At 36.5% G+C, this 12,156-nt stretch overlaps 1 protein-coding gene and 1 long non-coding RNA gene across 3 annotated transcripts in view; both read left to right on the top strand.

Annotated features, from left to right (window-relative positions):
* LOC145693002 (uncharacterized) overlaps positions 1-11,066 on the top strand; it is a 28,493-nt gene extending 17,427 nt beyond the window's left edge. For both annotated transcript variants that reach the window (XR_014132679.1, XR_014132680.1), the window contains exon 2: positions 10,608-11,066. This is a non-coding gene — a long non-coding RNA (uncharacterized LOC145693002). The remainder of the gene's footprint in view (positions 1-10,607) is intronic.
* Positions 1-12,156, top strand: part of LOC145692194 (protein CASP-like) — a 666,401-nt gene that overhangs the window by 17,692 nt on the left and 636,553 nt on the right. The window lies entirely within an intron of this gene.

Genomic DNA, 12,156 nt, shown 5'->3' with positions numbered 1-12,156 from the left:
TGCTGATGATGTAAATTTAATAGGTAATGATAGAATGATCGAAAGGAATGCAGAAAACTTAATTAACGCTTACAGGGATATAGGCTTAAAAGTAAATGCAGAGAAAACTAAATAAATGGAAGTTTGTCGGGATCGTAATACTGCATTTTATGGATGCGTTAAAATTCCAAATAATATTTTCTTTCGACAAAGTGGATACTTTCAAATATCTAGGATCATTATTAACAGACCAAAACCATAATCACTAAAAAATTTGATGTCAACTGAAAGCAGGGATTTCGTGCTATTATTCAGTTAAAAATCTTTTGTTGTCACTAATTCCGTTGAGGAATTTGTAGCTCAAAATATAAAACGATAATCATGCCTGTTGTGCTGTATGGCTGTGAAACATGATCACTGACTCTGAGGGAAAATCGCAGATTGAAAGTATTTGAAAACAAGATTCTTAAACCAATATTCGAACTCCAAAGGAACGGGAATGGGGAAAGGCAGAAACTTCATAAGGAGGAACTGCATAATTTTATACCGTTTACCAAACATTGCACAGTGGTTCAGAACGAGCAAAAACCTGGCCAAAATCTATAACCGTTTATAACAATGTACAAAATGCTTCTAATGCCTCAAATATGTGAAAATTGTATATTTATAATACTGAGAATTAATGAACACGTTCATCGCTCGGTTGCATTAGCCTTATATGCAGGAGAGAGTTAGTAGGAAATGTTTGTAAATACTGATAAAGTACTGCGTATTGGCATGCATTACGTCAGTACACTCACACATAAAAATCTGCACTACACTCATACATACAAGTCTTCATTACACTCACATACATAAATGAAAAACGAGAATTGATTTTGTAAACCACATTTGTACGTCAATCATCACTGTCACTGTCAATATCGCTGAATAAAAATGGAATGCCTTCATTCTCTTGTTTGCTGGACGCCGCGTTGGCTCCTTCTGCTCCACGCTCCGACGTCTTTAACAGCAGTCGCCCTTCATATGACAAGCAACGTCTTTTCTTCCCGGTAGCCATGTGCCTAATACGCGAAAGAAAGGGATCAGAAGTAATAAGGAGCATATCCTGATTCGTAATAGTACGAGAGAATTTGCGTGAGTGATCTTTCCGAAATGTTCGTAAGTCTTTATTCCGTCCCTCTTGTGCATCTTCAAAAAGCTGATCTATTGGTAAAATGGCATTCTGTAGCCGATCCATGAACAAGAATTTTACGGACACTAGCAGATACATAGAACCAACTGCAAAGATGAACAAAGAGTTTGTATGCCTCCAGTGCGTGACTGTCAAAAGCGTTGGGATCAATATCAAGTCCAGAATTGATTACAGATAATATCACCGAAAAACGTGTAATCAGTTGTTCAGAAATCCCAATTATTTGCGAAGATCGGTGTGAGTCCGCAAAACATCTCCTAGCAGTGTTCCCATTCTTGCTTGTTCCACTGTCTTCTGCTTTGTGTATATCACATTAAGGCCTATTTTTGCTCTAAACTGCTTCTGCATCTCATGTTTTCGTGATTTCAATAGTTCTTTGTGCTTCTTTCGAACTTGCCATCTTGAAATCGAGTCTATATGCAATATAAAGGAGGCACTCAAAAAATCGTATGTACGTATATGTAATACTGACAATCCAAAGAGAAATGTAGATGCGTCTATGTCTTTCGTAGAAACTCTCTCTAAATCGTTCATTTCTTTGGGAGATGCTTTGCAAATATAACACTTTTGAAGAGATTTGTTGTTCAGGAGTGCATTTTAACTTTTCCATCGACCATAGTGAGAATAAGCTCGTGATGCAATGTAAATTGGAATCAATTGACATTCACAGTTGATAGATGATCTTGAATCTGCTGTTCGATGCACTGGACTCGTTAAACTTTTTTCTACAATAAAGTTTGCGATTTAATTTCTGCACTGACATCTGAAACAGTAATACTCTCATCTGACGGGTAACAATTTTCTTAGCCTTGAGTAATTGATGATAACTTGAATAAATGTCTGCGTTGCGTGTTTTGACACCAAGACGTAGACAGTTGTATTGGCTTTTGCTTAACTTACGATCGAGAAGCAATGCAAGCGCCTCTTCTTTTGTGTACGGTTTGAGTAAAATGCTCTGGCCATTTGCGCTCATAAACACTTGTCTCATCTTACGAACTCTAGTCGAAGTTGTTTCTGTCACCTCACGAAGTAATTTGATACCCGAAGCCTCATTTTGGCAGCAAAAGCCAGTTCCGACGTACTTGTAGATGTACGTAAATCTTCCGCTTTCCTCTGTTTAGTTTTGTCAATAGATTCTCTGAAATCCTTCGATGGACAACCGCCAGGATTTGATCGACGTTCTATCTGTCTCCGGAATGTAAATGTCAGTTCTTTATCAAGCCATTCTGTATGTGTCTTTAGGAAATGTCATGATTTCTGCCACTCTTATACAGTTTTTGGTACACTTGGCTGCAAAACCTGGAAACAATTCCTCGAATGCCAAGGTCCAATTACGTCAAAACCCAGGTCTGGACATTTGTGTTTGTTCCCTTTGACAACGTCCTTACATTTATCTCATTTTCGCATTGATCTGGATGCGTCTCAGCATCATTATGAACTATAGAAGTCCTGCACGTAAAAAGTAGGAATAATTAATTTCAGTTTCCTGTCACCACACACAATCACAAAGGAACACGTATTTCACGAATTCGCACATATTCGCACCTAAACCTCCTGAAAAACAATTCATCATGGATTATTCTTTCAGGCCATTTCAATAACTCTGCTGGGGAACGCTGGGCACTATACTAAATCTCTGTAGTTTTGTGGACCTTTTGCTAAAGCAAATTAGATTTTGTCACATTAACATATTTTGTTCGAGGAAACGTAGATATGGAAGATACTGCATAGCCACTTTGGACAGTTGCAGTACTTGAGAGGTATGTTGGTACCATATACAACAAATGTTTCTTGTAAGCACATATTCTCAGATACCAAGCCATGAACTTGAATGACAAATACTCTACTTGGCAGCCATTTCACAGATATGTCCACAATGGTTAACTTTCACCCTTTCTAACTCACACGTTACATGTTACTCGTGTTCGTTATTTGTATATAATAAACTATGGATATTTCGTAACCCATACACAAACCAGTGTCCTTCTAATGCAATTTTCAAAAATTGAGTTTTGCCCAGCTTTTTGCTCGTCCTGAACCACTGTGCATTGTTAGGGTCATCAAGTCTAGGAGGCTCAAATGGTCGGTTTATGTAGCGAGAATGGAAGAAATTAGAAACGCTTTCGAAGTTGTAACTGGAAATCCAAATAGGAAAATGGCCGTTAGGAAGACCGAGGCGCAGATGGAAGGATAATACTAAAATGGTTCTCGCAGAGATTGAATTATAAAGTAGAAACTGGGTTCAGTTTTCTAAAGACAGAAATCAATGGAGAGCTTTTGTAAACGAGGCAGTGAGCCTCCTGCGTCCATAGGCGTGCTATATTAAGTTGTTGATACATTTAGCTTCTTTTTATTTGACAGAAATGTTATTACAGCAACTAAAAAGTTTTTCTGTCCTAAAGAGGAGAGGATTTCGATTCGAGGTTAAAATGGCACCCATACTTTCTTTCAAAAAGTCTCTCTCTCTCTCTATATATATATATATATATATATATTCCCGTTTGTATGGGCGCCCTTTTAGTAGACTTGTCCACCGCCCTCATTAGTATCCCAGCACGGCCCTGGTGGTATACAATATCATACAGGCTAATACAGAACTTGTTTCTTCAAAATCAATATCAAAATTTTATTTCAATTTTTTTTCGAAAAGTACGTATTTTAAAATTATGTCAGGAAGTGTTCAGTCAGGCCATATCGTTGCTATATGAGCTATCACGCAAGGCAGTTATGGGAATATGCAAAGCATAATGTTATTTTTTTCTTTTTCAGAAACCGAATTGAAATGTTAGAACTTGGAGTTGCTTATGTTTTATTGTTATGTTCTTAAGTCTTTGTTTTACTCATGAAGGCTGTTAATACCAATGTCATATTCCTGTTTCGACGGAAGTGAGTCATGCAATGTAACACTTGGGTTTACATTTAAAGAAATATCAGTTAAAACCTGCTGAGGGAAGACTTACGTGTTTCTCTTCATCTTGAGTTAAACGGTGCGTAAACTATTCTTTTTCCATTGTAATCAGTTACTACGGTACATCATTGATCGATGTCACAAGAAATAGAAACCTTCGCTCTTTTAAATTTCTTCCAGGTCAGTGCCTAATATCATATGTGTCATTTTCCGGTTATACATATTATACCGATACTGAAGAGGAAACACAACTATGAATGGTTTAGAATTTCTGCTTCAGCGTAGTACTGAATTTCAAAATAAGAATTATATACATAGAATGCCGTGAACACTAACGGGATTGTTTTAACTCTGCATTGTCTTTTCACTCCTTGCCGGATCGGTTTGTCTTTTGTTAAGGGATTCCTTTCATTTCGTGACTAGTTATTGTTAACTTTTCTTCTTTTTCGTAAAGAAAAAATGACCCTCACAGTTTGACTCTCAACTCAATTAGAACAGATCCACCTAGTGTTACTGGGTCTTTTATGAACAAACTTCAAATCCATTTTATTTGGAGGACTCATGAGGAATGATCAGAAAGTAAGTTTACAAAGCCTGCAGTGAAACGTGTATAGGGGTCTATATTATTTCATACAACTAATACAGCCAACAGAGAATGCATACATTAGGTTGTTTTTCGACATACTCTCCATATTGGTTGAAGCACTTGTTTCGTGGGATGAGTTTGAAGATTCCCTCCTGGTAAAGATCCTGTCCTTGTGTGTTCAACCACGTTGTCACGAAGTGTTTCACTTCCTTGTCTGAAGCGAAGCGACGGCCTTATAGATGCTCCTTCAAGTACGGGCACAGGTAAAAGTCCCGTGGAGCGAGGTTCGGGCTGTATGAACGGTGGTTGATTATCTCCCAGTGAAACTGCTTCAACAACGTGATGGTCTTCTAGGCTGTAAGCGGGCGCGCGTTGTTGTGAAGGAAGATGACGCCCATTGGTGAGAATTCCTGGCAGTTTCCTCTACCAGCTACCGGTGAATTTCAGCCACGGTTACATGTTTTGCCCACAGAACTGAGCAGACTTCTTCGCGAGATAAGTTTTCCAAACGAGTCATTTTTGTTTACCTACAACTAGTGGTAAGTGGCTAAAACTCTGCACAGTTGCCAACTTATATATGAAAATAATTACCGCACACTCCTCATTCCTCTATAACAGACGAAATTCGAGACATATCGGCCCTGTAACCTTAGTTTCTGATCCTCCCGTGTAAATAGGACAAACAACTTCTCTAAAGTTTGTTTTTGTCATATTCAGAATGAAATATTCCATTTAAATTAGTCTTTTGATCAGCTTTGTCTTAGTGGTGTGGCTTAATGTTGTCACAATTTAAAAGAATTCTTCGAACATTCGTTGTTCGAATAATGAATAATTATTTGAATAACAAATAATGGATCGAATATTAAGTACGAATATTTACGGAATATTGGAATATTCCAATATCGTAGATATTGGAATATTCGAATAACAACAGAAAAAACATTTGAACAGCCAATATTCGAATAATTTTACAGCATTAGTGGCTCCGATATGAAGGATTTCTAGTTCGATTCCGGTACTAGTTTGTGGGGCTTATATTTTCTCTCCGTTGCCTCGTTTCCCCACACTTAATCATTTAACCAATTCTTCCTTCATCATTCAGTTAGAACCCTTCTCCCACGCTAGAGATCGTGCCTTTTGTGTACAAGGTTCCGGGTTCGATTCCAGGCGGAAGAGTATCAACTCACTACAATGCTTCAGTTCCCACTCGGAACTAGATTTCACCCTATACAGGCACGCTATTGACAGAGACGTGAATTCACTCACTCCTATAAATCATCTGTCTCCTTCTTCGTACAGACGTTAAACATTTCATTTTCGCCGCATCTTTTACACTCCCATCAGGTGTCAAATAGACTACTACGCTCACAGAAAGAGTATTTAACTCTAATATACTCAAGAATGTGATTAAGCTCCATTTATGAAATGAAATGAAATCTTTAAGTTTTACGTCCCACGATTATGCCGGTTAGGCTAAAGGAGACGGTGATGATGAGTAATGAATGAAATGGTGGAATGAGGAAAGTGGGAGGAAACGGGAGAACCCCGAGAAAACCCACGCACACGGTGTTTGTCCACCACAAAGTTCACTTGTGTAGGAACTCTCCCAAGCACCAGAGGTGAACGCTCTACCACTGAGCCACCGCGGCCCCTAACTCCATTTATGGTACATATAAATACACAGACTTATAAGGCAAGTGTAAATAATTAAATGTGTTATTAAGTGCAGTCTTTTTGTACTATAATGTAGCCTTTCTAAGTAGAAAGGAGAAACTCAATTGCCCCTCCCTCCAAAAGATATTTGTTTTAGTTACGTCTGTGAATATAAATATAGAAATTTGTAAACGAAAAAATTTAGTTTAACGTCCTGCGTTATGCTATTTAGATTGAAGGAGACGGATGATTAATGAAAAAGAATATAATGAAATTTGTTGTGCTCTCCCACTGGGAATCGAAACCGAGACCACGTGCACGAAAGATGCATACGCTAGCCATTAGACCAGCGAAAAGTGCCATGGGACTTCCTAAAGATACATGCGTGGTCAGGGTGTAAATAAACTTTCTCTTTTACGTCAAAATAAGAATAAACTAATTTTAAACTGTTGTATTTGAATAGCGGAAAACATTTGGGCTAAAGACTATTGTAAAAGAAACTGAACGTTATCGTAGAGCTATATGGTTAACATACGTACTGTGGACGGGAGGAGTTAAGTGTTCGATTCCCGGCGAGAGTTCGTATGGTTCGGATTCTTCATTAAGTTATGGGTCCACGTGTGATATAGCATTGATACTGTAAAGGAACGTTAAATCCAAATTACCTATCAAAAGAAATTACACAATATCTCGGAAGATCAACATGAATTAATTTACATAATGCGACTGAACCTTTTATGTTGCTTATTTTCATTGTATCCTTAGGGTACTGTGGCTTAGTGGAAGATGCTTTAGGTTCCTGGTTCGGTCGCAGGCCATATGAGTTTGTGCTGTACAACATCGTGTCCGTGTGTCTTCTCGAGGTTCTCCGTTTCATTCCACATCTGCATTTCACCATTTTTTCATAACCATTCATCCCTCTCCTTTAACCCAGAGGACATAAGCTTAAGATGCTAAATTAACTACCCATATTTCATTTATTTTTCTCCTTTCAATTTATCCTCAATAACATGTCAATATAGTGAAAAAAATGAGAAAACGCAAATCCTGTTGTAGATATTTCGCAATGCTTCGAACATTATGTATTCTGATATGAGAGAACCAGCTCTTTTCACTTTCGCTATCAATAAAGCGATAAAATGTATAAAATATGTGGAAACAGCGTTATTTCAGCATTGCTCTTCTGCTGTTAGTATTCATTTGTAGGTACTGTACGCGTAAATATCACGAGCTGAAATTGTACAGACATTTTCAACAAAAATGAAGGCCATGTGTCTTTTAGAAGCTCAATATTATAATCTGTAGGTTCGTATTGCAACCAACGTAGGTGTACATTATTTCTTTTTTACAAGTTTGTGTCAAAATTAAGATATTGCTTAAGATATTGTTTTAATTCCCATTGCAATTAGTTTTCTTGAGTTCTGGTCATAATATAATTTAAATATTTCGCGCGATGACGGCTCGTCGTGTAATTCCAATGGGATTATATGTAAATTGTGTATAGTGGCGTATTTAGGGGGCTTCCGTGCTTATTATCCCCTACATTGTTTTTACTGTATTAAAGTAAATGAAATGTCTTGCAAAATTTTCACATTTCCAGGAACAAAATTAGCAAAGCCCCTCCCGAAACAAAATCATAAATAAACCGCTGATCGTGTAGTATTACAGGTAGAAGAATCGGACTAGGTTATTTTTAAGATCGTGTCCTTTCGGAATGTATCAGTCAGAGTGGCTAACTATGCTATTGTGTATTCTTTCACTATCTATTCCGTTATCTTTGAAGTAAAATTTATTCTTCAACGTTAGTACAAAGGGTAATTTCACATATTATTACGTAATACTAAAACGTAGTGATACGTTTATACAAATACGATTATTTGTTCGTAAATGAGAGATGTCCTACACAGAGAGATTCAAGAAAAGTATATTACATTACTCACAACTCATGTGATACTGTAATCACAGCTCATGTGTTACTGTAAATACATTAATTTGTGTAAATATAGCCTAATATCGAAATGCTTTACTCAGTATTCGAATTACTGGGGGAGGGATGCTCGCAAAATCTTTATCGTAAAATAAACTATGTTTGTTCCTCTATCTTTGGTGTTGTAGGGGAAGAGAAATGAAATTGTTAGAAAAGGAGAGTTGTTCCACATAAAATTCTTGGCCATATGAATGGCTCTCCACGATTGTTTTTACCCATTGAAAGCTTTTCTGTATTTCACACCAGAACAAAAGTTGTGGATAATGGAAAATCATAATTTCAAGTACAGCTTAAAACTGTTCTGCATAGTGGGTCACCATGTCACCGACTTATGATAAGGAAATTTTGTGGGGAAATGATTTGTTTGTCTAGTGCACTGCATTGCAGATTCATTTTCAAATTACGGAAAGTATTTTCTGTGCTAGATACGTCTGAACTGAGAATAATTCCTATCCTTTTTGAGGATGTTATTAAAACATTGAGAGGTAGGAAGGAAAGAAAACTGTCCTTGTTCGTATCTGAAAATGTCCTTAAAGGGAGGACTCTGACTCTAAATAATACATAAATTTTTGCCGAGACAAAAGAAATTGTCCGTGTTATGGAGGTGACCGTTAAGGGAGGTTTCACTGTATTAACAATTCGTTGGTCGGTTGAATTGGAGTTTAGCGTCCATTTAAGCACTGAGGATGTATGAGACATGGATCTACAGCTTAATGTGGATTTCTAACCCAGAGAATTGAGCTAGACATATAGTGCTCTATGCAGAGTCGTTTCTAGCGTTGTAGTAAGAGCTTTACTAACGCGTGATGCTGACGTTCGTGTTTAGAATACGTTCGTGGAGTTAACAACAATTTATATCGAAGAAGGCTAATCACGACTTCTCCGCAGGGTTATCCAAACACAATTAGAGAAATCACTATAAAAGAAAAGATGTCTCTCATACCTTGATTTCCCCCAGTGTGTTTGGACAACCTTGCGGAGAAGTCATGGCTGGCCTTCTTCGCTATAAATCGTTGTTAACTTCATTCACGTGTTTCTAAAGACAGAAGCTAGTGTCATGCGTTAGTTAAGCTCTTAATACAACGTTAACAACGATCCTGCGTAGGATCCACAGCCTTAAGAGTCCTCATCACGGCGAAATTAAAATACCGCTTATTGTACAGTAATTATGTTACATCTTCAAATAGATAAAAGATAATCGAAAAGTGGAACAAGAGATCCCTAGACAATATTATTTTACATGAGATACCGTTATCACGACTTACTTATCTGCTTTCGATTTCCAGCCATTTAGAAGGTCGGCATTTATTTTTGCATTTCTAAATGGCTGCAAATGGAAAGCTACTAGATGAATCGTGATAACAGTACCTCATGCAAAATATTATCTAGCGCGATCTTGTTCCACATTTCGATGATCTTTTATCTATTTGAAAATATCACATAATAACTGTAAAATTAGCGGTATTTTAATTTCGCAGTGATAAGGCCTCTGGAATTCGTATATTCGTATGTATGAATAACTGTGCTATTATTGTCATTATGGTTGCTCACGACACGAGGCGAGACGAGACAATTTTTCGTGGGTACAAGGTTCTCACGATAGAAATAGATGTACTTTCCATGAGAAGACATTACTTTCACGGCTTCCTTTCGAAACGAGACAGCCTCGGCTCTAGTCTCGTTGGCAGCCTGTGTTGTACATGCTTCTGTTTCTACTTGCATTCTTGATTCATAACTTGGCCAAACTTTTTTGGCAGGGAGAATAATTAATATATATGCATGCCATTCAGGAATTCTTTTGCAAAATTTTGATTCCAGAGATACTAATCCTTATAGTATGTGTTTGCATGTACTTGTAGAGCCCTTGTACTATTTGTACAGGGTTCTGAATGTTTAAGCAAGATTATGAGTATAAAAGGAAATAATCCGTTATTTTGTCATGTTATGTGATAGCTTGGTTCAGCTATCTCCACATATAACCCTGGAGATCAATTACAATGAACAAGAACAACCGGACAAGAGCTTTAATATTATAAAACTAAACAAAAGTGTAGCAAGGTCATTTTTGTACGTTGTACAGACATTAATTAGCAATCTTATCAATTGCGAGATTATAAATTAATACTCAACATTAGGAGTATATATATATATCAATTTTTAATATACGCGTAATACGGTGACGCCGTCTTAAACATAGAGCCATAAAGGCGTGCCTTTTTCCTCAAATAAAATCTTAAAATGCTCAGCATTTTACATTTTCGGGAATAGCATCTCATTGTTTTTCTTTTTTCCCCTTTAGGTATTACATGGTGAGGTCGTTTGAGAGAATGCGTGAGAAGTAGTTGAGAACCAGTACTGTCCAAAAGAAACCGAAGACGAGCGAAGATTCCGAGGAGAGACTTTCAAATAGAAAGGCAGCTACAGTGCAGTTTAGTGATTTAGCACACAGCACACAGGTGCGTTAAACAGGTTCGTCCTTCAGTTTCAGTGAAGAGGGTGCAAATATATGGCATATCTAAATTCTGCAATGAAGTGCTTATTGCTGCCGTCCAATAAACATTGTGAAGTTTACCGAATGGACAAATTTTATTTAATTCGTGGATTAAAATCGGGTTTTCGAAGGACTAGTGCATTCCACAAAATTAATATTACTTGAAACTAATTGGTGCATGAATATGTAAATAAAGCTCTGTAGATAGTCCTGTTTTTGTTGTTATATGATCAATGAAAAATGTACGAGTAAATTGATTTTATTTTATAGTTGCAGTTTCAGTGATTAATTTTGTAATCAGATCAGTTCAAAATAGTGTTAATTCATTGTGTGCATAATAAATAGGATAATTTTAATTCCTTACTCAGTATCAAGAACTAAGACTTATATAGTCAAATGGGTTTAATTATTTCAAGAATAAAATGTTACTTTTTCCCTAATTTCATAGCAATCTTAGTTCTCTCATAATATTAATCATCTGTAACGGACCAAAGCATTAATAAATAATTCACCAGGTTACGATTTAGATTTCCACAATAGAATTTTTAGCGTGAACGAGTTTCGTTTCAGTTTCGGAACATAGTGTAATTTTACAAATTTTGTCTCGCGTATTTTTATTGACTTTTTTGTTAAGTGTAAATTTACAAATTTTGTCTCGCTTATTTTTATTGACTTTTTTGTTACCTTTCCTCCCACCCATACATTATTTAAAATTCTAGTATATGCTTGTATAACGTACACGGAAAAATGACCTTATGCTACACACTTTCCTAATACAGTGAAAACTCTTAATAACGGACACCAATAGGACATTATTGTTTGATCCTAAATTAGAGGTGTCTATTACTGAAAGGTTACATAAATTTCGATTACTCGGGCCCCATATTGAGTATACAGTAAATATTACTTATAAATGTAAATCAAAATGCTGTACTTGGCGTTCATAATTGTGGAGGAAATAAGAATAAAATCCTCTTTGCAAAGAAATTAAAGATTGATGGGGGATATATATTGTATATATGGATGTAAAGTGCAAAATATAATGATTGTGGCCATTTTCTTCTTACTTGCAGATCATACTCCTATAAAAGTCCCGTAATTCCCTTACAAACTTTAATTTTCATCGTTAGTACAGATCATACCCCTATAAAAGTCCCGTAATTCCCTTATAATCTGTAATTTTCTTTGTTAAGTACTGATCATACCCCCTATGAAAACTCCTTAATTCCTTACAAACTGCAATTTTCTTCGTAAGTATAGATCATATTCCTATGGAAGTCTCTTAATTCTTAAGAACTGTAATTTTCATCGTAAGTAAAGTCCCTTAATTCCCTTACGAACTATAATTTTCTTCGTA

The sequence above is a fragment of the Thermobia domestica genome, chromosome 8 (genome assembly GCF_964235325.1).
Source record: "Thermobia domestica chromosome 8, izTheDome1.hap1.1, whole genome shotgun sequence".
In the NCBI taxonomy this organism is placed as follows: domain Eukaryota; kingdom Metazoa; phylum Arthropoda; class Insecta; order Zygentoma; family Lepismatidae; genus Thermobia; species Thermobia domestica.
The sequence above is the reverse complement of the archived record's forward strand: the minus strand, read 5'-3'. Positions and strand labels throughout refer to the sequence as shown.